The sequence below is a fragment of the Protopterus annectens genome, chromosome 7.part0, assembly GCF_019279795.1.
Source record: "Protopterus annectens isolate FY-2018-M chromosome 7.part0, PAN1.0, whole genome shotgun sequence".
NCBI lineage: Eukaryota > Metazoa > Chordata > Ceratodontiformes > Protopteridae > Protopterus > Protopterus annectens.
The window spans coordinates 53,013,234-53,035,249 of record NC_056739.1 but is presented as its reverse complement, the minus strand read 5'-3'; positions in this window follow the sequence as shown (position 1 = coordinate 53,035,249).

The window sequence follows — 22,016 nt, the reverse complement described above, 5'->3', positions numbered from 1 at the left end:
ATAAAGAAAACAATGGATGTTTGAAAACCTAACCGTAGTCAGCATTACTTGTACCAAATCTAGAAATGTACCTTGAATCTAGACAAAATGTAACACATACATTAGAACTGTACAATTGAAGAATTGAAGAACCAAGGAGGGCTAAAATAAGCCCAAGGCCAGGTTGTTTTTCTTAAATGTTTTTGCAAGACAGCAATAATCTGATGATGTCAGCAATAAGCCTGGTAACATTTTCTGTGTAACATACAGAAAGCTGTGTTCAACTACGTCAGCAGTAGACTTAGTACATTTTCTATGTGACATGAAGAGAACTGTATAAGAATAACATACTGATTTCCAGAAAATCAGATAAACCTTGTACCTACATGCTTTGTCTCCTTGCTGCAAGTAATAAAGGATGCCTTGCTTGAATCTAACGTGCATTGGTCTTTGAAGTTATTCTTTTACATTAGCCCATTCATACAGTATATTACTAACCTAGGTTAGGTGGCTCATGATCTGTTACAGTATATTACTAACCTAGGTTACCCTATTCATGCAGTATATTACTAACCTAGGATAGCCTATTCATACAGTATATTACTAACCTAGGTTTGTTGGATAATATTCTGTACAGTGTATTACTAATCTTGGTTAGCCTGTTCATACAGTATACAAACCTATGTTAGCCTATTCATACAGTATATTACTAACCTACGTTAACTGGCTAATTTTCTGTATAGTATATTACTAACCTAGGTTAGCCTATTCATACAGTATATTACTAACCTAGGTTAGCTGGCTCACATTCTGTACAGTATAACTTATATTCTATACAGTATTACAACCTTTCTGTGTTGGAGGGAAGCCTTCTAGCTTATCAGTGGGAGTGGTAAGCACTAGGTAACCGGTCTACCCATAAGGAGTGGTTCTGGCCCAGAATTTGTAGTTATTGGCCATTTGGGCGGTCTTCCATCTCTCTCAACTTTCTGATTTGAAGGCCTGCATTTGCACTTGTTTCTCTTCTGTAACTCCTGGGCCCATCTCATTTGCTCACTCAAAAAAAAAAAAAAAAATTATCTGCTTTTACTGTATTTGTGTTTCTTCCTACTTTATTTTGCTTTTGCGTCATCCTAAAAGTACTCAATTGTATTTATTACTGCTTGGTGTAACTCATTCTAAGCCTTTTAGTTTAAGCACTTGGCTTCAGACCAGTTGTTTTACATTAAAAGGGTTTGTGGTCTGCACTCTTGTGGGAGGAGAGGCTGGACTTTGCCCTTCTAGCTGGGAATTTCTGGTTAAAGGCTTATAGTGCCTGCATATTTAAACTGCTTCTTACTGAAATTGGTAAACCTTGTTTTCTGTAGCATAGACTAGATCCAGGCCTGCTGAATCTAGCTTTGTTTGCATAACTTGAGCACTAATCCAGGCATTCTTTAAAGTATTAAATTGTATTTATTACTGCTTGGTAGTAACTTGATTAAAGTGTAGCTGTCATTCTAAGTCTTTTGGATTAAGCACTTGGGCTTCAGACCAGTTGTTTTACATTAGGAAGGATTGTGGCCTGCACTGTGGTGGTAGGACAGGTAGTTTACATCCTTCTAAGTTGGGAACTGCTGATTGAGGACTCAGTGTCTGTTATTCTAAAAGTGTATTAATTCTGGTTTAAGCACTTGGGCTTCAGGCCATTTGTTTTACATTAAGAAGGTTTGTGGTCTGCACTGTAGTGGCAGAACAGGTAGCTTACATCCTTCTAAGGTGGGAAATGCTGATTGAGGGCTCAGTGTCTGTTATTCTAAAAGTGTATTAATTCTGGTTTAAGCACTTGGGCTTCAGGCCAGTTATTTTACATTAAAAGGGTTCGTGGTCTGCACTCTTGTGGGAGGAGAGGCTGGACTCTGCCCTTCTGAGCTGGGAATTTCTGGTTAAAGGCTTATAGTGCCTGCATATTTGAACTGCTTCTTACTGAAATTGGTACACCTTGTTTGCTGTAGCATAGACTAGATCCAGGCCTGCTGTATCTAGCTTTGTTTGTATAACTTGAGCACTAATCCAGGCATTCCTTAAAGTATTCAATTGTATTTATTACTGCTTGGTAGTAACTTGATTAAAGTGTGCTATCATTCTAAGTCTTTTGGATTAAGCACTTGGGCTTCAGGCCAGTTGTTTTACATTAAGAAGGTTTGTGGTCTGCACTGTAGTGGCAGAACAGGTAGCTTACATCCTTCTAAGTGGTGAACTGCTGATTGAGGGTTCAGTGTCTGTTATTCTAAAAGTGTATTAGTTCTGGTTTAAACACTTGGGCTTCAGGCCAGTTATTTTACATTAAGAAGGTTCGTGGTCTGCACTCTTGTGGGAGGAGAGGCTGGACTCTGCCCTTCTGAGCTGGGAATTTCTGGTTAAAGGCTTATAGTGCCTGCATATTTGAACTGTTTCTTACTGAAATTGGTACACCTTGTTTGCTGTAGCATAGACTAGATCCAGGCCTGCTGAGTCTAGCTTTGTATGCTTGTTGTTTGTTTGCTCGTTATTTCCCTGAAATGCTAATTTCACCTAAAACATGGCTTTTCAGCGCTTCTGTGGATCCCTAGTGATATCTGCATTGCTTACTGTACTTATTTGCTTGTTTCACTTGAAAGAAAGTTACTGTTTGTCATTTTTGCATTTAAGTTACCTGTAACACATTGCATTTCAGTTACCTGGCACTTGCTCACTAAAGCAATTATATAAGTCAGCACTAAAATATTAAAAGTACTACACCCTCACAAACTCCCCTTGAGTACCTCATTCCCCATTGGCCCTTTTTTCAATTATAAAGGAATTCCCAATACTATTCTAGCATGTCCAAAGGTCAGTTGTCAATCTCCTCTCTGGTCCAGCTGGTGAATCTGGGAATCTTGAGGCAATGTTACAACTGCCTCATGTACACAGACAACCCTCTCCTCCTCCCAACAAATTCCAACACATGTGAGAGATGCAACCATATAGCCATACTGGAGGCTAAGCTCTCTCAACTCAGTACTGGCAAAACCAGTCAGGAGGAGAAGGAAACCAAACTCACTACAATTCCAGTCTCACATAGACCTACCACGACAGCAAACCAAACACATAAACACACAAAAACATACTCGGAGGCTCTAAATAAAAATCTGCCTAAGCAGCAGAGACCTCCAAAGCAGACACCCAAGCAACCACTACCCCAAAACAAAACACGTGCAACACATAGCTCACAAAGCCAGTGTGCCGAACAGTCACAGCCCTTAAGGCTAAACAACACACCTGATACACTTGTAATAGGTGACTCTATCGTCAGGCACACTGATGTCCCGCTTACCAGGCTGAACAAGGAGAAGGTCACGGTGAGCTGCCTGTCGGGCGCTAGGATTCACCACATAACACAAGCACTCAGGTCAGTCCAAGGCAAGTACAAATATGACTCAGTCATTGTCCATGCTGGTGTGAATGACCTCAGACGTACCTCCCTGGACTACATGAAAAGAGACATAGAGGAGCTCTCTGAGCATGTAGCCCAGGCTGGTATGACCCTGACCTTGAGTAGCATCTTACCCTCACCAAGAATGATGCCACAATATGAAGTCAAGATGATCAATTTCAACAATTGGCTTAAGTACTGGTGTCATTCAAAGGGGATCCAATGCCTGTCAGCCTGGGATGACATGCTCGGCAAGCCACGATGCTTCACTAGGGACGGCTTGCACCTATCACCCCTGGGCTTTCGGATATTGGCAAAGGCTCTTGCTACCCTCATAGTGCCTTTTTTAGGCAAGGCTCAAAAGACAAACCCACCTCCATAGGTATCACAAGGGATAAGAAACTAAGAGTAATGCTACTCAACGCCAGAAGTCTAAACCTCAAGATGCATGCACTCAAAACTCTCCTTAGCATGGAGAACATCAATATCTGTGCAGTAACAGAAACCTGGTTCAAGGCTACTGAGAGCACCCCAGCACTACCAGGTTATACCTCATACCATGCTTTTCGGCCCCAAAACTTGGACCGAACCACAAAAGGAGGGGGAGTATCAATATTCATCAAAGATACCCACACCTCCAGGTTGGTGGCACAGCACAAAGCATCAGAGACTATCCATGTGCAAGTAACAGTGGGTAAAACTGCCTTCCAGTTTATAGCCTGCTACAGACCACCCTCCCAAACCCAGGAACCACACTCAGCCTTCCTGAGAACACTGGAAAATATGAAGGTCTCTCCAAACACTATTATATTGGGCGACTTCAACTACCCAAACATAGACTGGGAGCATTATTCTAGCTCCAACACCCTAGCCCAAAGGTTCCTAGAATTTATAAACTCAAATGCTATGGAACAACTTGTTACCACTCCCACAAGAGGGGAAAACATACTGGACCTGATCATCACCAACATGGGGACTCTATGCTCCAGACCAGAAGTGTATCCCTCACTGGTAAGATCAGACCATAAACTAATCTCACTGGATATTCACATCTCGACTCCACCCCCTGCCTTGAAAATCACAGTGAAAAACTTCTCTAAAGCAAATTTCACACTCCTCAAAACCGAGATGGAATCCTTCAAAGCCCCCGGGCCTGTGGAAAATACAACCCAGACTGCAGAATCCTTTATAAACACATTCTATGAACACGTTCAGGAATGCATGGATCAAGAAATCCCAAATAAAACCAAGAACCAATCCTCCAAAGGCAGACGTCCCGTCTGGTGGACCCCAGCCATAAACAAACTATACAATAGAAGGAGGAAGCTACTACATGATAGAGCAAAATCCCAAAAAGGGAAGGCATCTCTGATCAGTATTAGCAAAAAACTATGGGCACTCATAAAATCGTCTAAGGCTAGCTTTGAGAGAAAAATTGCACAGGGCACTAAGGATAATCACAAGGCTTTCTTTAGTTATGTTAGGAACCTGGGTGGGAATTCCCAGATATGCTCAGAATTAGTCCAAAATGACAAAAAATACACCGAACCCGCAGACATTGCCAACATCCTAGCTGACAGGTTCAGCGCAAACTTCTCCCCCACCGCCCCACCAAAAGGGCAAATATCTATCCCAGCAGAGTGCTGCCCCCCTGACATTTCAGATGCTCAGGTAAGAGCTGCCCTCTCCAAAGCAAAAAACACAGCATCAATGGGACCAGACGGTGTCCCGGGCTGCATCCTACATGAACTCCATGAAGAGCTAAACCCAAACATAAAACTACTGTTCAGTCTCAGCCTTACTACAGGATATGTACCCAAAGAGTGGTGTACAGCAACAGTGGTCCCTCTCCACAAAGGTGGTGCCTCAACGGATCCTGGAAACTATCACCTCATAAGCCCGACTAGCTTGGTCTGCAAAGCTATGGAAAGGATCATCATGGACCTCATAAATAAAGATATCGGGGACCTACAGACACTAGATCCTACCCAGTTTGGCTTTGTTAAGGGCAGATCCTGCCTTTTAAACGTGGTTGATTTATTTGAAACAGTCACCAAGGCCATTGATGAGGGGACGGTGGTCCACACAGCCTACCTGGACCTCGCAAAAGCCTTCGATACAATACCCCACTCGGGCATTATAGATAAGCTCACCAGCTTAAATATAAACCCCTATGTCACTAGATGGGTTGCAAACTGGCTCAAGGACAGAACCCACATGGTTAGAATTGCTGGAGCCATGTCAGACTCCAAACCAGTTACAAGTGGTGTCCCACAAGGTTCAGTCCTGGGACCTCTCTTGTTCGGTATATATTTCTCAGAGGTACAGGCCAACATGGAAGGACTGTGGCTGACCAAGTTCGCAGATGACTGCAAACTGGGTGCCATAATCAACTCTCCAGCCAATACAAGCATCCTCCAAAAGGGCCTCATAGAAACAGACAACTGGTGCCAGAGCCATGGCCTCAAGCTAAACGTCAAATAGTGTATAGTCATTCCCTTTGGCAAACACAAAGTGCCCACAAATTACCACATAGGTGGTGATCCATTAAGTACAGAAGAAGTAATTAGGGACCTGGGGACCCAAGTTGATAGCAATCTCTCATTTGACAACCACATGGCCAAAGTGGTTAGAAAAACATTTTATATAGCCCACCTAATCATGAAGGGATTCACATCTAGATCAGGGGAGGTCATCATGCCTCTTTACTCATCCCTCATCAGGCCCATAATTGAGTACAGTGCCCCTTTTGGGATGTACCTTACCAGACACCTGCAGCAACTGGAAAGACCCCAAAAGTACCTCACCAAGAGGATCAAAGGGCTCAAACAGATTCCATATGCTGCCTGGTTAAAGAAACTCCAGCTCTACTCAGTGGCATACCGCCTGCTCAGAGGCGATCTGTGCCTGACGTATAAAGCCATGTCCAACCTGGAATTAATGGACATGCTGCACCTCAGAAAATCAAAATCCCACTGAGCTACGCACTTGAGAGACTTGAACCTCAGCACTGAAATAAATAGGACATGCTGGAGGGACAGATTCATAATCCAGTGGCTCCCTTCACTTTGGAATAAAATCCCAGTCCAGGTTAGGCAGAGTCCCTCATTGACTCTCTTCAAGAGGAATCTTGATGAGTGGATGGAAGATCATAGGTTTACCCCGGGTATCACTTCTGTGTCACTGTTAGACAGAGGCACAGTATACTAACCTCGAAAAAGGGCATAGCAAAATTAATTAAAAATGGGTGGCGAAAGCCAAACACACTCTGGCTAGGCTTATAAATGCCCTAGGGCAGATAGCCTAGTATGAACCTATGAACCTATGTATATTACTAACCTATGTTAGCATATTCATATAGTATATTATTAACCTAGGTTAGCCTATTCATATAGTATATTACCAGCCAAGGTTAGGTGGCTCATATTCTGTACAGTATATAACTAACCTAGGTTAGCCTATTCATACAGTATATTACTAACCTAGGTTAGCCTATTCATACAGTATATTACTAACCTAGGTTAGCCTATTCATGCAGTATATTCCTAACCTAAGTTAGCCTATTCATACAATATATTACTAACCTAGGTTAACTGGCTCATATTCTGTACAGTATATTACTAAGCTCTGTTAGCCAATTCATACAGTAAGTAAATAACCAAGGTTAGCTGGCTCATATTCTGTACAGTGTATTACTAATCTAGGTTAGCCTGTCCATACAGTATATTACTAAGCTAGGTTAGGCTATTCATGCGGTATATTACTAACCTAGGTTAACTGGCTAATTTTCTGTACAGTATATTGCTAACCTAGGTTAAACTATTAATGCAGTATATTACTAATCTAGGTTAGCTGGCTCATATTCTTGTACATTTTATTACTAACCTAGGTTAGCCTATTCATACAGTATATTAGTAACCAAGGTTAGCTGGATCATATTCTGTACATTATATTACTAACCTAGGTTACCCTATTTATACAGTATATTACTAACCTAGGTTAGCCTATTCATACAGTATATTACTAACCTAGGTTAGCCTATTCATACAGTATATTACTAACCTAGGTTAGCCTATTCATACAGTATATTACTAACCTAGGTTAGCCTATTCATGCAGTATATTAGTAACCTAGGTTAGCTGGGTCATATTTATACAGTATATTACTAACCTAGGTTAGCCTATTCATACAGTATATTACTAACCTAGGTTAGCCTATTCATACAGTATATTACTAACCTAGGTTAGCCTATTCATACAGTATATTACTAACCTAGGATAGCTTATTCATACAGTATATTACTAACCTAGGTTAGCCTATTCATGCAGTATATTAGTAACCTATGTTAGCCTATTCATACAGTATATTACTAACCTAGGTTAGCCTATTCATGCAGTATATTAGTAACCTAGGTTAGCTGGCTCATATTCTGTACATTATATTACTAACCTTTACATATTATCATTGCAGGAGCCTTCCTTTGTCCTGACAGAGTGCTCTTCAACTATCTGGATATATACAGAGCTAAGTATATTTTTTCTGGCACTTCAGATTTGTGCACTCATAACTGCTGCTTGACTAATGTTATATCATTGCTGGCTGACTTCATAGTTGTGCACTGCTATTATTGCTTCACTGTATGGTTTTTCACGTTCCTGCTGAAGGTGTTTAAATTTGGAGGATTTTTACACCAACCCATACTCTGGAATTATAGATAAACTCACTAAACTAGATATAAATCCCTGGGTTGCCAACTGGCTCACTGACAGAACCCACACTGTGAAAGTAGCAGACTCCAAATCCAACTTCAGACCAGTGACAAGTGGAGTACCACAGGGCTCAATCCTGGGTCCTCTCCTGTTTGGTATCTACTTCTCTGAAGCACAGGCTAACACAGAAGGTCTTTTGCTAATGAAGTTTGCAGATTACTGCAAACTAGGAGCCATAATTAAAACTCCAAAAGATGTGGACATCCTACAAAAGGGCCTCGCTGACACAGATGCCTGGTGTCAAAGCCATGGCCTCAAGCTCAATGCCAAAAAGTGCATTGTCATCCCTTTTGGTAAAAACTCTGTACCCATGAACTACCACATAGGCAGTAGTCTACTTAACACCAAAAGTGTGATAAGAGACCTTGGGACACAGGTGGACTGTAGTCTCTACTTTGATAATCACATTGCCACAGTAGTCAGGAAATCCTTCTACGTGGCACACTTCATCACAAAAGGTTTCTCATCCAGGAAAAAAGAGGTCATTGCTCCCCTCTACTCATCACTCATTAGACCCAATATAGAGTACAATGCCCCTTTTGGTATGTACCTTACAAGACATCTACAACAACTGGAAAGGCTGCAGAAATATCTCACAAAGAGGATTACTGGCATCAAACAGATGCCCTACGCAGACCATCTCAAAAAACTGCAGCTTTACTCCATTGCATATCACCTACTCAGAGGCGATCTCTGCCTAACACACAAAGCTATGTCAAACCCAGAGCTTTTAGACATGGTCCATTTAAAGAAATCCCAATCTCTATGAGCTACATGCTCTAGGGACTTAAACCTTGTTTACAATAAACAGAACATGCTGGAGGGATAGATTCCTGTCGCAGAGACTTCCCATACTCTGGAACAAACTAACTATCTATATCAAACAAAGCTCCTCATTAGCACTCTTCAAGAAAAATCTTGATGATTGGATGGGAGATAGGAAATTCACCCTGGGGATCACTTCTGTGGCTCTGCTCGACAGTGGCACAGGAAAATAATTTTCTTGTGTGGCGAAAGCCAGGGTACCTTTTGGCTAGAATTATATAGGCCCTAGGGCCAATAGCCTAGTACCTACCTATGAACCTATGAACAGAACATGTCTGTTAATGTCACAATACAAAGTAGTTAGAACCCTCAGTATCACTGAACATGCCTGTAAATGTCATAACACAATGTAGTTAGAAAACTCAGTATTACTGAACATGTCTGTTAATGTCATAATACTATGTAGTTAGAACACTCAGTATCACTGAACATGCCTGTTCATGTCATAATACAATATGTAGTTAGAACACTCAGTATCACTGAACATGCCTGTTCATGTCATAATACAATGTAGTTAGAACACTTAGTATCACTGAACATGTCTGTTAATGTCATAATACAATGTAGTTAGAACACTCAGTATTACTGAATATATCTGTTAATGTCAAAATACAATGTAGTTAGAACACTCAGTATCACTGAACATGTCTGTTAATGTCATAATACAATTTAGTTAGAACCGACAGTATTACTGAATATGTCTGTTAATGTCATAATACAATGAAGTTAGTACACCAAGCATCACTGAAAATATCTGGTAATGTAATAAAACAATGAAGTTACAACACCCTGCATCACTGAACATTTATCTGGTAATGTCATAATACAATGTAGTTAGAACAATCAGTATTACTGACCATGCCTGGTAATTTCTTAATACAATGTAGTAAGAACACTCTGCATCACTGAACATGTCTTTTAATGTTATAATGCAATTAAGGTAGAACACACTGCATCACTGCGGATTAAGGATATCCACACCTCTAGGTTAGTTGCTCAGCATAATGCATCCGAGATTATCCAAGTGCAACTAACTCTGGGGAAGACCACAATCCAAAGTGTAGCTTGCTACAGATCCCCCACCATGCCCCTGGATTCCCACTTCTCATTTCTCGATACACTGGAAAATATTAGGGTACAACCTAACACCCCAATAATGGGTAATATCAATAACCCCACCATTAACTGGGAAAGCTACTCATGTACCAACTCTTGTGCTCAACATTTTCTGGAATTCATAAATTCCAATGCCTTGGATCAACTTATCCACACCCCCACCAGGGGCAGCAATATACTAGACCTGGCTATTACCAACATGGGCAACTGGTGCTCCACACCAGAGGTCAATTCCTCATTGGTCAGATCCGACCACAAGCTAATCACCCTAGACATCCACATCCCTTCCCCACCTCCCATTAGGGAAACCACAGTAAAAAATTTCTCCAAAGCCAGCTTCATGCTTCTTAGGACAGAAGTGGTGAACTTCATGATACCCATGCAGATGGACAATACAGTTACGATTATTGAATCCTACACAATTGCACTTTATAAGCACTTACATGAGTGCATGGATCGTTCTATCCTCCAAAAAAAGGAAGCCAATCTGATGGTCCCCTGCCATAAACAAACTGTACAACAGAAGGAAGAAACTGTTGCAAAAGAGAGAAAAATTGCACAGGACACTAAGGATAATCACAAGGCTTTCTTTAGTTATGTTAGGAACCTGGGTGGGAATTCCCAGATATGCTCAGAATTAGTCAAAAATGACTAAAAATACACTGAACCCACAGACATTGCTAACATCCTAGCTGACAGGTTCAGCACAAACCCCCCCCTCCCCACCAAAAGGGCTAATATCTATCCCAGCAGAGTGCTGCCCCCCTGACATCTCAGATGCTCAGGTAAGAGCTGCCCTCTCCAAAGCAAGAAACACAGCATCAATGGTACCAGACGGTGTCCCGGGCTGCGTCCTACATGAACTCCAAGAAGAGCTAAACCCAAACCTAAAACTACTGTTCAATCTCAGCCTTACTACAGGATATGTACCCAAAGAGTGGCGTACAGCAACAGTGGTCCTTTTCCACAAAGGTGGTGCCTCAACGGATCCTGGAAACTATCTCCCCATAAGTCTCACTAGCTTGGTCTGCAAAGCTATGGAAAGGATCATCATGGACCTTATAAATAAAGATATTGGGGACCTACAGACACTGGATCCTACCCAGTTCGGCTTTGTTAAGGGCAGATCCTGCCTCTTAAACCTGGTTGATTTCTTTGAAACAGTCACCAAGGCCATTGACAAGGGGAAGGTGGTCCACACAGCCTACCTGGACCTCGCAAAAGCCTTCGATACAATACCCCACTCGGGCATTATAAATAAGCTCACCAGCTTAAATATAAACCCCTATGCCACTAGATGGGTTGCAAACTGGCTCAAGGACAGAACCCACATGGTTAGAATAGCAGGAGCCATGTCAGACTCCAAACCAGTTACAAGTGGCGTCCCACAAGGCTCAGTCTTGGGACCCCTCTTGTTCGGTATATATTTCTCGGAGGTACAGGCCAACATGGAAGGACTGTGGCTGACCAAGTTCGCAGATGACTGCAAACTGGGTGCCATAATAGACTCTCCAGCTGACACAAGCATCCTCCAAAAGGGCCTCATAGAAACAGACAACTGGTGCCAGAGCCATGGCCTCAAGCTAAACGCCAAAAAGTGTATAGTCATCTCCTTTGGCAAAAACAAAGTGCCCACAAATTACCACATAGGTGGTAATCCATTAAGTACAGAAGAAGTAATTAGGGACCTGGGGACCCAAGTTGATAGCAATCTCTCATTTGACAACCACGTTGCCAAAGTGGTTAGAAAAACATTTTATATAGCCCACCTAATCATGAAGGGATTCACATCTAGATCAGGGGAGGTCATCATGCCTCTTTACTCATCCCTCATCAGGCCCATAATTGAGTACAATGCCCCTTTTGGGATGTACCTTACCAGACACCTGCAGCAACTGGAAAGACCCCAAAAGTACCTCACCAAGAGGATCAAGGGGCTCAAACAGATGCCGTATGCTGCCCGGTTAAAGAAACTCCAGCTCTACTCAGTGGCATACCGCCTGCTCAGAGGCGATCTGTGCCTGACGTATAAAGCCATGTCCAACCCGGAATTAATGGACATGCTGCACCTCAGAAAATCCAAATCCCATCGAGCTACTCGCTTGAGGGACTTAAACCTCAGAACTGAAATAAATAGGACATGCTGGAGGGACAGATTCATAACCCAGAGGCTCCCTTCACTCTGGAATAAAATCCCAGTCCAGGTTAGGCAGAGTCCCTCATTGACTCTCTTCAAGAGGAATCTTGATGAGTGGATGGGAGATCATAGGTTTACCCTGGGTATCACTTCTGTGTCACTGTTAGACAGAGGCACAGTATACTAACCTCGAAAAAGGGCATAGCAAAATTAATTTAAAATGGGTGGCGAAAGCCATACACACTCTGGCTAGGCTTATAAATGCCCTAGGGCAGATAGCCTAGTATGAACCTATGAACTTATGAACCTATGAAAATCCCACGAGTGGAGGAGCTCCCTAGTCAGCCTCAGTAAGAAGCTGTGATCCCTAATAAAATCCTCCAAAGCTAGTTACAAAAACAAAATCGCCACTGATTCTAAAGACAGCCACAAAGCATTCTATAGCTATGACAAGAATCTCAATGGCAACACTCAGATCTGCATTGAGTTACAGCACAATGGCACTAAATATACAGACCCAACTGATATTGCCAACATCCTGGCAGATAGGTTCAGTGCTAACTTTACCCCCCTCTCACCCCCTAAAGAGCCCATCTCTATACCGGAAGAATGCAAAGTTCCTGTAATCATGGCTGCACAGGTAAAAACCACTCTCTCCAAAGCCAAGAACACAGCATCCATGGGAACAGACAACATCCCAGGCTGCATTCTACACAAACTACAGAATGAACTGGCACCCCACCTAAGTACCATGTTCAATCATAGCCTCCCCTCAGGCTTTGTACCTGCTGAATGGTGCACAGCGACGGTTATCCCACTCCACAAGGGGGGAGCCACCACGGACCCCGGGAACTACTGCCCCATTAGCCTGATGACCCTGGTCTGCAAGGCCATGGAACATATCATCATGGAACTTATAAACAAAGATATTGGTAATCTCCAAACTCTGGAACCCATCCAGTTCAGGTTTGTAAAAGGCAGATAATGTCTCCTAAACCTGCTAGACTTCTTTGAAGCAGTCATCAAAGCCATAGACAAGGGTAAAGTGGATTCACACAGCCTATCTAGATCTTGCCAAGGCTTTTGACACCATCCCCCACTCTGGAATTATGGATAAACTCACTAAACTAGGTATAAATTCCTATGTCACAAGATGGGTTGCCAACTGGCTCACTGCCAGAACCCACACTGTGAAAGTAGCAGACTCCAAATACGACTTCAGACCAGTGACAAGTGGAATACCACAGGGTTCAGTCCTGGGCCCTCTCCTGTTTGGTATCTACTTCTCTGAAGTACAGGCTAACACAGAAGGTCTTTGGCTAATGAAGTTCGTAGATGACTGCAAACTAGGAGCCATAATCGAAACTCTTAACGATGTAGACATCCTACAAAAGGGCCTCACTGAGACAGATGCCTGGTGTGAAATCCATGGCCTCAAGCTCAATGCCAAAAAGTGCATTGTCATCCCCTTTGGTAAAAACTCTGTACCCATGAACTACAACATAGGCGGTAGTATACTTAACACCGAAAGTGTGATAAGAGACCTTGGGACACAGGTGGACAGTAGTCTCTCCTTTAATAATTACATCGCCACAGTAGTGAGGAAATCCTTCGACATGGCACACCTCATCACAAAAGGTTTCTCATCCAGGAAAAAAAGAGGTCATTGTTCCACTCAAATCATCACTCGTTAGATCCATTATAGAGTACAATGCCCCTTTTGATATGTACCTCACAAGAAATCTACAACAACTGGAAAAGCCACAGAAATACCTCACAAAGTGGATTACTGGCCTCAAACAGATGCCCTACGCAGACTGTCTCAAACTCCAGCTTTAATCCATCGCATATTGCCTACTCAGAGGTGACCTCTGCCTAACATACAAAGCTATGTCAAACCCAGAGCTGTTGGACATGCTCCACTTAAAGAAATCCCAGTCCCTCCGAGCTACATGCTCTAGGGACCTAAACCTTGTCACCACAATAAACAGAACATGCCGGAGGGATAGATTCCTGTCCCAGAGACTTCCCATACTCTGGAACAAACTACCTATCTATATCAAACAAATCTCATTAGCACTCTTCAAGAAAAATCTTGACGATTGGATGGGAAATAAGAAATTCACCCCGGGGATCACCTCTGTGGCTCTGCTTGACAGTGGCACAGGAAAATAATTTTCTTGGGTGGCAAATGCCAGGGTACTTTTTTGGCTGGGCTTGTATAGGCCCTAGGGCCGATAGCCTAGTACCTACCTATGAACCTAGGTTAGCCTATTCATACAGAATATTACTAACCTAGGTTAGCCTATTCATATAGTATGTTACTAACCAAGGTTAGGTGGCTCATGTTCTGCAGAGTAAAATACCCATTTAGGTTAGATATTTCATATTCTGCACAGTAATGTTGCATGGTTATCTACTGCTTGTGAGTTATAAAATGTCAGGATAGACTTGTGCTAACAAATATACTGATTCCCCTCAATTTTCTCCTCCATCAACACTGTTCTGGTTTGTGATATTAACAGCTTCACAAGCACAACTTATGATATTTATGTCACCTCTACATCTCAGGACATTCAGTCCCAGAAACTATATAGTCATCAGTGATGAAGTGTGCATGTTAAAACTGAAAACAAGGCAGTAAAATAATACTAAACGTGAAATGAGAGAAAATCCCCCATACCTGCCAGGGCTGAAAATCTGGAAAGTGTGCACATGATCCATTCTGGAAAGGTCCTTTTCCAGCAGTGCATGTCTGTAATTCATGTAAAGCATAGACAATGGCATTTACAGCATTAAATGTTGTATAAATAAATAAGAATACTCTATCATCAAAGAAAATTTGTTTTTCTTTAGCACTTGTTAAATTTTCTGCTCCTGTACATAAGCTTGTGTCACTTTCAGAAAATATGTAAGAGGTATTATAGTTGGGCCATTTGCACTCAAAAAACTCTTCCCAGAACAGTCTTGCAAACACATCATTTGGATCATTGGATGGATGAATGCTGTACTGTAGATTCTGAAATCCAATTAATGGTTTTACAGCTGGTGTAAAGTAAAGAGTTCCTTGTAGCAACTTGTGATATTTTGGAGAATTGTATGACATAGATTCTGGCCACCAATCTAGCCCAACCCATGTAATCCCAGATATGTTTTCTTTGCTCATAAATTCAAGCAGATTTATTAGGCCTGCAGAACGAGCTGTAATAATGACTTTTGAAGCTAAGGTTTTAATCATGTCTGCTAATTTCTGATATTTATCAAATGATATGATCTGGAACAACTCAATACAGATCCCAGCATTTATCAATCTCTTCTTTAACTCCAGGGTGGACTCCTGACCAGATAAATCCATTGGAAGCAAAAGACTCACCCATGTCCACTCAAAATAAAGCAACAGTTGTATCACACCATCAAGGACTGCAAGGTTGCTTGGAATACTTCTCAGGAATGAAGGGAACTGAACACGGTCACTTAAAAGTGTCTCTTCTGTCCCATAACTGACCTGCATATAAAAATTTCAGTACAGTTTTTGAAGTGCTGTACAGTATGTCATAAAAACAGCAGAATACAAAACAATGCCAAAAGTATAAAAAAATACATTTTATTTCAAACATGATCTGTAATGTCAGCTGACTGCATAGCAACATCTTAAGACTAAACAGCCTTGGCCTGTTTAATCTGGCTTTGGAGATACATAAAACAACTGCTTGCATCTAGAGGTGAAAGCAAGCTTTGGATAGTTAAAACAAGCCATGCATAACTTGTTAGAGTATTCTACCAAGTGCTGTCTCACTTGAATCTGCTGACATCAACAAGAAAGAAACTCCTAAACAGTACTATAAGAGTATTAACAAACCAGAGTTAAACTGTACTATAAACAGGAAGTGAAAACACAGGCCAGGGAGAAATACGACTGAAGTCAGTTTTTATTTTGTAAAAGGAAACAGACAACTGCTTCACTTTTAAAGGAATATCAATGTAACTATGCATACAAAACACTTCAACTGTTCACATTTTATGACTGTATATTTCACATTACTCAAATATAACCATGATAGCAGAGACTACATTGAGCAACACTTGGAAAGTTTACTACCTAACAGGGAAACATTTTCACACAGAAGAGGAGGAAGATGAAAACCTTTAAATTCTCCATTTTTGTTTAGGTTAAACAGTGCGGCTAAAGGTGAGAATAATTATTTGCCTGTTAGTGGTGGATAGCTATGCGTTTTTAAAGGAAATGATCTCTGTTAGTGGTGCATAGCTATGCGTTTTTAAAGGAAATGATCTCTGTTAGTGGTGGATAGCTATGCGTTTTTAAAGGAAATGATCTCTGTTAGTGGTGGATAGCTATGCGTTTTTAAAGGAAATGATCTCTGTTAGTGGTGGATAGTTTAAAGGAAATGATCTCTGTTAGTGGTGCATAGCTATGCGTTTTTAAAGGAAATGATCTCTGTTAGTGGTGGATAGCTATGCGTTTTTAAAGGAAATGATCTCTGTTAGTGGTGGATAGCTATGCGTTTTTAAAGGAAATGATCTCTGTTAGTGGTGGATAGCTATGCGTTTTTAAAGGAAATGATCTCTGTTAGTGGTGCATAGCTATGCGTTTTTAAAGGAAATGATCTCTGTTAGTGGTGGATAGCTATGCGTTTTTAAAGGAAATGATCTCTGTTAGTGGTGGATAGCTATGCGTTTTTAAAGGAAATGATCTCTGTTAGTGGTGGATAGCTATGCATTTTTAAAGGAAATGATCTCTGTTAGTGGTGCATAGCTATGCGTTTTTAAAGGAAATGATCTCTGTTAGTGGTGGATAGCTATGCGTTTTTAAAGGAAATTATCTCTGTTAGTGGTGGATAGTTTAAAGGAAATGATCTCTGTTAGTGGTGCATAGCTATGCATTTTTAAAGGAAATGATCACTCTCATGTTTACTTAATTAAACACAGGTATAAAGGGATTTATGCTGGATTCATTTACGTGAATCTATCTGTGTATGTACTTGCACATGTGTATATGTACGCATGCACATGAGTGTGTCTATAATTTAGTTACTTATTCATGCAGGGGAGTAAGAGAAGGCCCCTTTTAAGTTATGACTTAGATACAGTAAGTTAGAATGCAAGCCATTAAAAGATAAGAGTATGCAGACCAGTATAAACAAGCTTAATAAAAAAGTAATTAAGGCACTTGGGTATGATTGGGCCTATGTGTGTATGAGCATATTTATGTGTGCATGTATGTGTGTACATATGCATCTTGTACATGCATGTGTATATTTGTATGTATGTATCCATGCATGAATGTCCATGTGTACACACACACACACACACACACACACACACACACACACACACACACACACACACACACACACACACACACACACACACACACACACACACACACAGACATGGGTCTATATCAGATTGGCAAAGTTTTAATACTTCGAATCACTTAAGATCGAACTTTAGTGATCAAAGTCTTAAAACTTCAAATTACTATAAAAATATTTTTAAAACAAAAAACATAAAACCTAAAGGCTGTGCCCCCACACCCCCCGCTACTTAAATATACCAACTCTGAGATAGCACTTCAGTGCAGTACAGTGCGGAAATGGAAGATTTCAATTTCCTACACTATAGCACAATCTCGGAGTTGGTATTTTTAAAGAGCGGGGGGTGTGGGGGATGCAGTGAGGCTTGCCCTCCTGCTTACACCCTTTTGTTTGTTTTTTTTTTTGTTTTAAAAATATTTTTATAATAATTCAAAGTTTTAGTACTTCAATCTCTAAAGTTCGATCTTTAGTGATTCGAAGTATTACAAATTTGACAATCTGATATAGACCCCACACACACACACACACACACACACACACACACATATATATATATATATATATATATATATATATATATATATATATATATATATATATATATTAGATCTTTCACTACTTGGTTCACTCTTAGGTGTGTGTTATTAATGTTGCAATTTGCAGGGGTATTCAACTCCTCAAAGGGTATAATTACATATTTTTTGCATTGAGTTTTAGGCTATGGATCTAGTACCAATTATTTGTCAGAGTCAGATGTTTCCTGAAGGATATCTACTCCCACCTTGCAGTCATCAGCAGACTTGGTCAGCGAAGGTCTTCTACATTATTCTTGACTTCAGTGAAGTATCTTCCAAACAGGATAGGTCCCAGCACTGAGCTCTATGGTACATCACTAGTAACTGGCCTCTTGCTGTATCTGGATTCCCCCACTCTGACAACACGTGTCCTATCCATGAACAGTTTGGCTGTCCATCTGGTAATGTAAAGATTTACCCCAAATTTTGTGAGTTTACTTATACTACCCAAGTGAGGGACTGTGTCATATGCCTTTGCCAAGTCAAAGTAAGCAATATGCACTGTTTTACCCTCATCTATATCCTTGGTGACTTTCTCAAAGAAACCCACCAGGTTAAGCAGGCATGGCCTGCCAGTGACAAAGCCATACTAGGTTGGGTCCAACGTTTGGAGATCTCATATGTCACTGTTTATCAGATCCATGATTATTCTTTCCATGGTCAAACCTATGGGTCTGTGATTTCTAGGGTCTGTTATGGTTCTACTTTATGCAGAGAGATGACCATTCCTGTCCTCCAATCTCCAGGGACATCTTGGCAAGTAACCAGAGGTGATGGGGGTGATGAAACTTTAGCTGAATTTATAGGCCCGACTGTAGACATAACTGAAAAAATGCCTTATGGCTAACTTTTGCTTGGGAGGCTATGTTTGCCTCATAATTGGCTTTTGAACCTAGACTAGTCCCTGATTTGCTTGTTTAAACTAATGGGGGAGTTTTTGTCATGTTGTGCACCCACTCTTACTTCTGGAAGGATTTTCTTTCTTTTGTTGTGCAATCTATTTATGCCAGAGATCCACCAGAGTGGTTTTGTTTTTACAGTTTGTCCTAAGTTTATTTCAGTTAGGTACTGCCATTTCTATGCAGTCTTTTATCTGATTTTACAGGGCTTTTGTGTACACATCTGCATAGGCCTCCCTGTTTTCAGGGTTTGAAGGAGCTTGGAATTTTGTTCTGCTATCACTTAGTAGGAGGTAGTTGGCCTTAGGGAAGTTCTTAAAGGTTATGGGGTTAGATTGGAGTTCTAGCTGTATATTTATTTCACAAGAGGCTGCTGTGTGATTTGATCTAACCAGTGAGGACATTACACTTTAGGGGTGCAATGGTCCCCCATGTTTGTGAGTACCAGTACTAGGATATTTGTATCTCTAGTGGGAGTGCAGACTAGCTGTTCCAGGTTATTTGCATTGACAAAGTCTAGAAATCTTTGAACTTGCTTGTTATTGGTCATTTAAGCTTCCCGGTTAATAGACGGGTAGTTGAAATAACCCATGAACATGGCATTGGGCTGAATGTTAAGAGATTCTAGTGCATTCAGGTATGAGGTATGATTTTCTGGGATCATGGTGGGGGACCTATAGCTAGCAATGATATGGTAAGGGATTTTACCTGTGGTTAGTTGGACATGGAGTAACTCAAGCATGTCATATTGCTTGACCAGTCTTGAGATGTGCTATTCTTTTATGTAAATTGATACACCTCCACCTTTTATCCTTTCATATGCAGTGGGTGGTCTGAATGTGTGTAAGGCATTGTAACCTGACTCTGCCAGGGAGCTTTCCATGGCTTTGAACCATGTTTCCTTAACTGCACAGATGTTAGCATTCTCCAGGGTGAGGGGTGCTTTCAGAGAGTGTAGTTTCTTGTCGAGACTCCTGGCATGGAGCAGTAATACCTTCAGCTTATCATCAGTAGATTATGTTGTGTTGGAAGGTTTATCTGGTTGGCAGTTCCTAAAAACGGCACTATGGGGTGGATCATTTTTGACCAATATCTGCAAGCCTAGTAGTGACAAGTGCAAATTTGCAAAATAGCATGGCCTCTCACTCATATTCTCCCAGGCTAACAAATATTGGACCCCCTTGGAGTGTCACCAATAGCTAAGCCAATTGTTAAAGTCAGTCTTTCTCTGTTGGTATTGTGGCATCATCCTTGGAGAAGGTAGAATGCTGCAAATTGCTCAGCTTATATCAGCCCGAGACACACATTCTGAGAGCTCAATCATGTCTCTCTTCATATAGCCCAAGGAGGTATGTCTCAGGTCATTCACATCCACATGAACTATGACTGGGTTATACTGGTACTCAGAGGTAAGTAACCTGAGTGTTTGCATGATCTTCTGGATCCTGGCCCCTGACAGACAACTAATTGTAACTTTCTCCTTGTCTGGCCAGGTAAGAGAGTTATCAGTGTATCTCACAATGGAGTCTCCCATGACCAAAATATCGGGTTGTGTGGTGTTGAGCTTTAAGCGGTTAGTAAATGAGATACTATGACGAATAGATGTATCTGTTGTAGTGGGAGATGACTTGTTTGTGTGAACTTCCCCGGACTAGATAAAGAGAGACATCACTGATCTCAGAATATGTGTCACAGGCAGATAGAAGCCCAGAATTGAACAGCACTCTATCTTCTCTGAAGATGATCCTACAATATGGTGGGAAGAGATGTAATTTTTATTTGTTTATTGTCATATGTGATTGTCAGAGAGATTTTCTTTACAATTTTAATTCATGTACCAAAATTATATGTTAAGCTGTTGACGGTTTAGATTTTTATTGACTTTCATAGTATTACTTAATTGTCTGCCATAGGACTTTATAAATGGTTCTTTCTACATGTCAGGATAGAGCCAAATATTGGGTTAGGTTTGTGTGCACACAGAGTTGCTGAGGACTGCATCTGGGAGCTCTTTGAAGTTTGGATAAATTACATGTGAACACCTCTGCATGTGTGGGTCTATGGTTCTTGTCCTTTGGAAGTGCTGTGAGTATTGTATTTGTGTTGTTGACAACCTGTTTGATGTTTTTTTTCTGTCTGTATGCGAGAGTCTTGCCTCCAATGGCATTGTGTAACTACATCTCTCACATATTGTATTCAGCTGTTTCAGAATTAAGTGGTTGTCAGTGAACATGACACAATAGCTACATTGCCTCAGGATGCCCAAAAGTATACAATAGCCACTGTTTAGTGTTTTGTAAACAACAGTACAAGAGTATGAACTGGAAAATGTGCTAAAATATATAAATGGAAGAATTAAAGATAAAGAAATACAAAGTGATTTTTACTCAAATAGAAGAGTTAGTTATTAAATAAAACTAAAGATCTACAGAACACAAAAAAAGGACAAATATACATTTTAGTGTTCCCAAAAATCATAAACAAATGACATGGTGGCTTTTTTAACAAATTGAACTCCAACAATCCTGAACTTCAAATCAACTCTCTCATTTGGGATAGAAAGGGATCATTGCGTAACCTATGCCCACTAGTCCAAACATCCAGCCTCTGTCTATAGTGGGAATTTTCTGTTATTTCTGGATAAAGAATCAATACTAAAGACTGCGTGGGATACATTTCCTTTAAAATGGGCAAGCGCAAGATATGATCTGACAATGATATGAACTAAAACACTGGAGAAAATAAGATAATACTGGCCGCTAATAAAAACAGCGAAGCAAACGGCATCAAATCTTACTTATTAAACTCAACCAGACTAAAAATAATGCTGTCTTCTGCTGACAGAATGTTTCTCACATTGATTGAAGTAAAACAATATGTAAATAATAAGAATCTGATATCTGGAAGTGAAGAAATGGATAACTCGACATATACAGTAAAGAGGGCT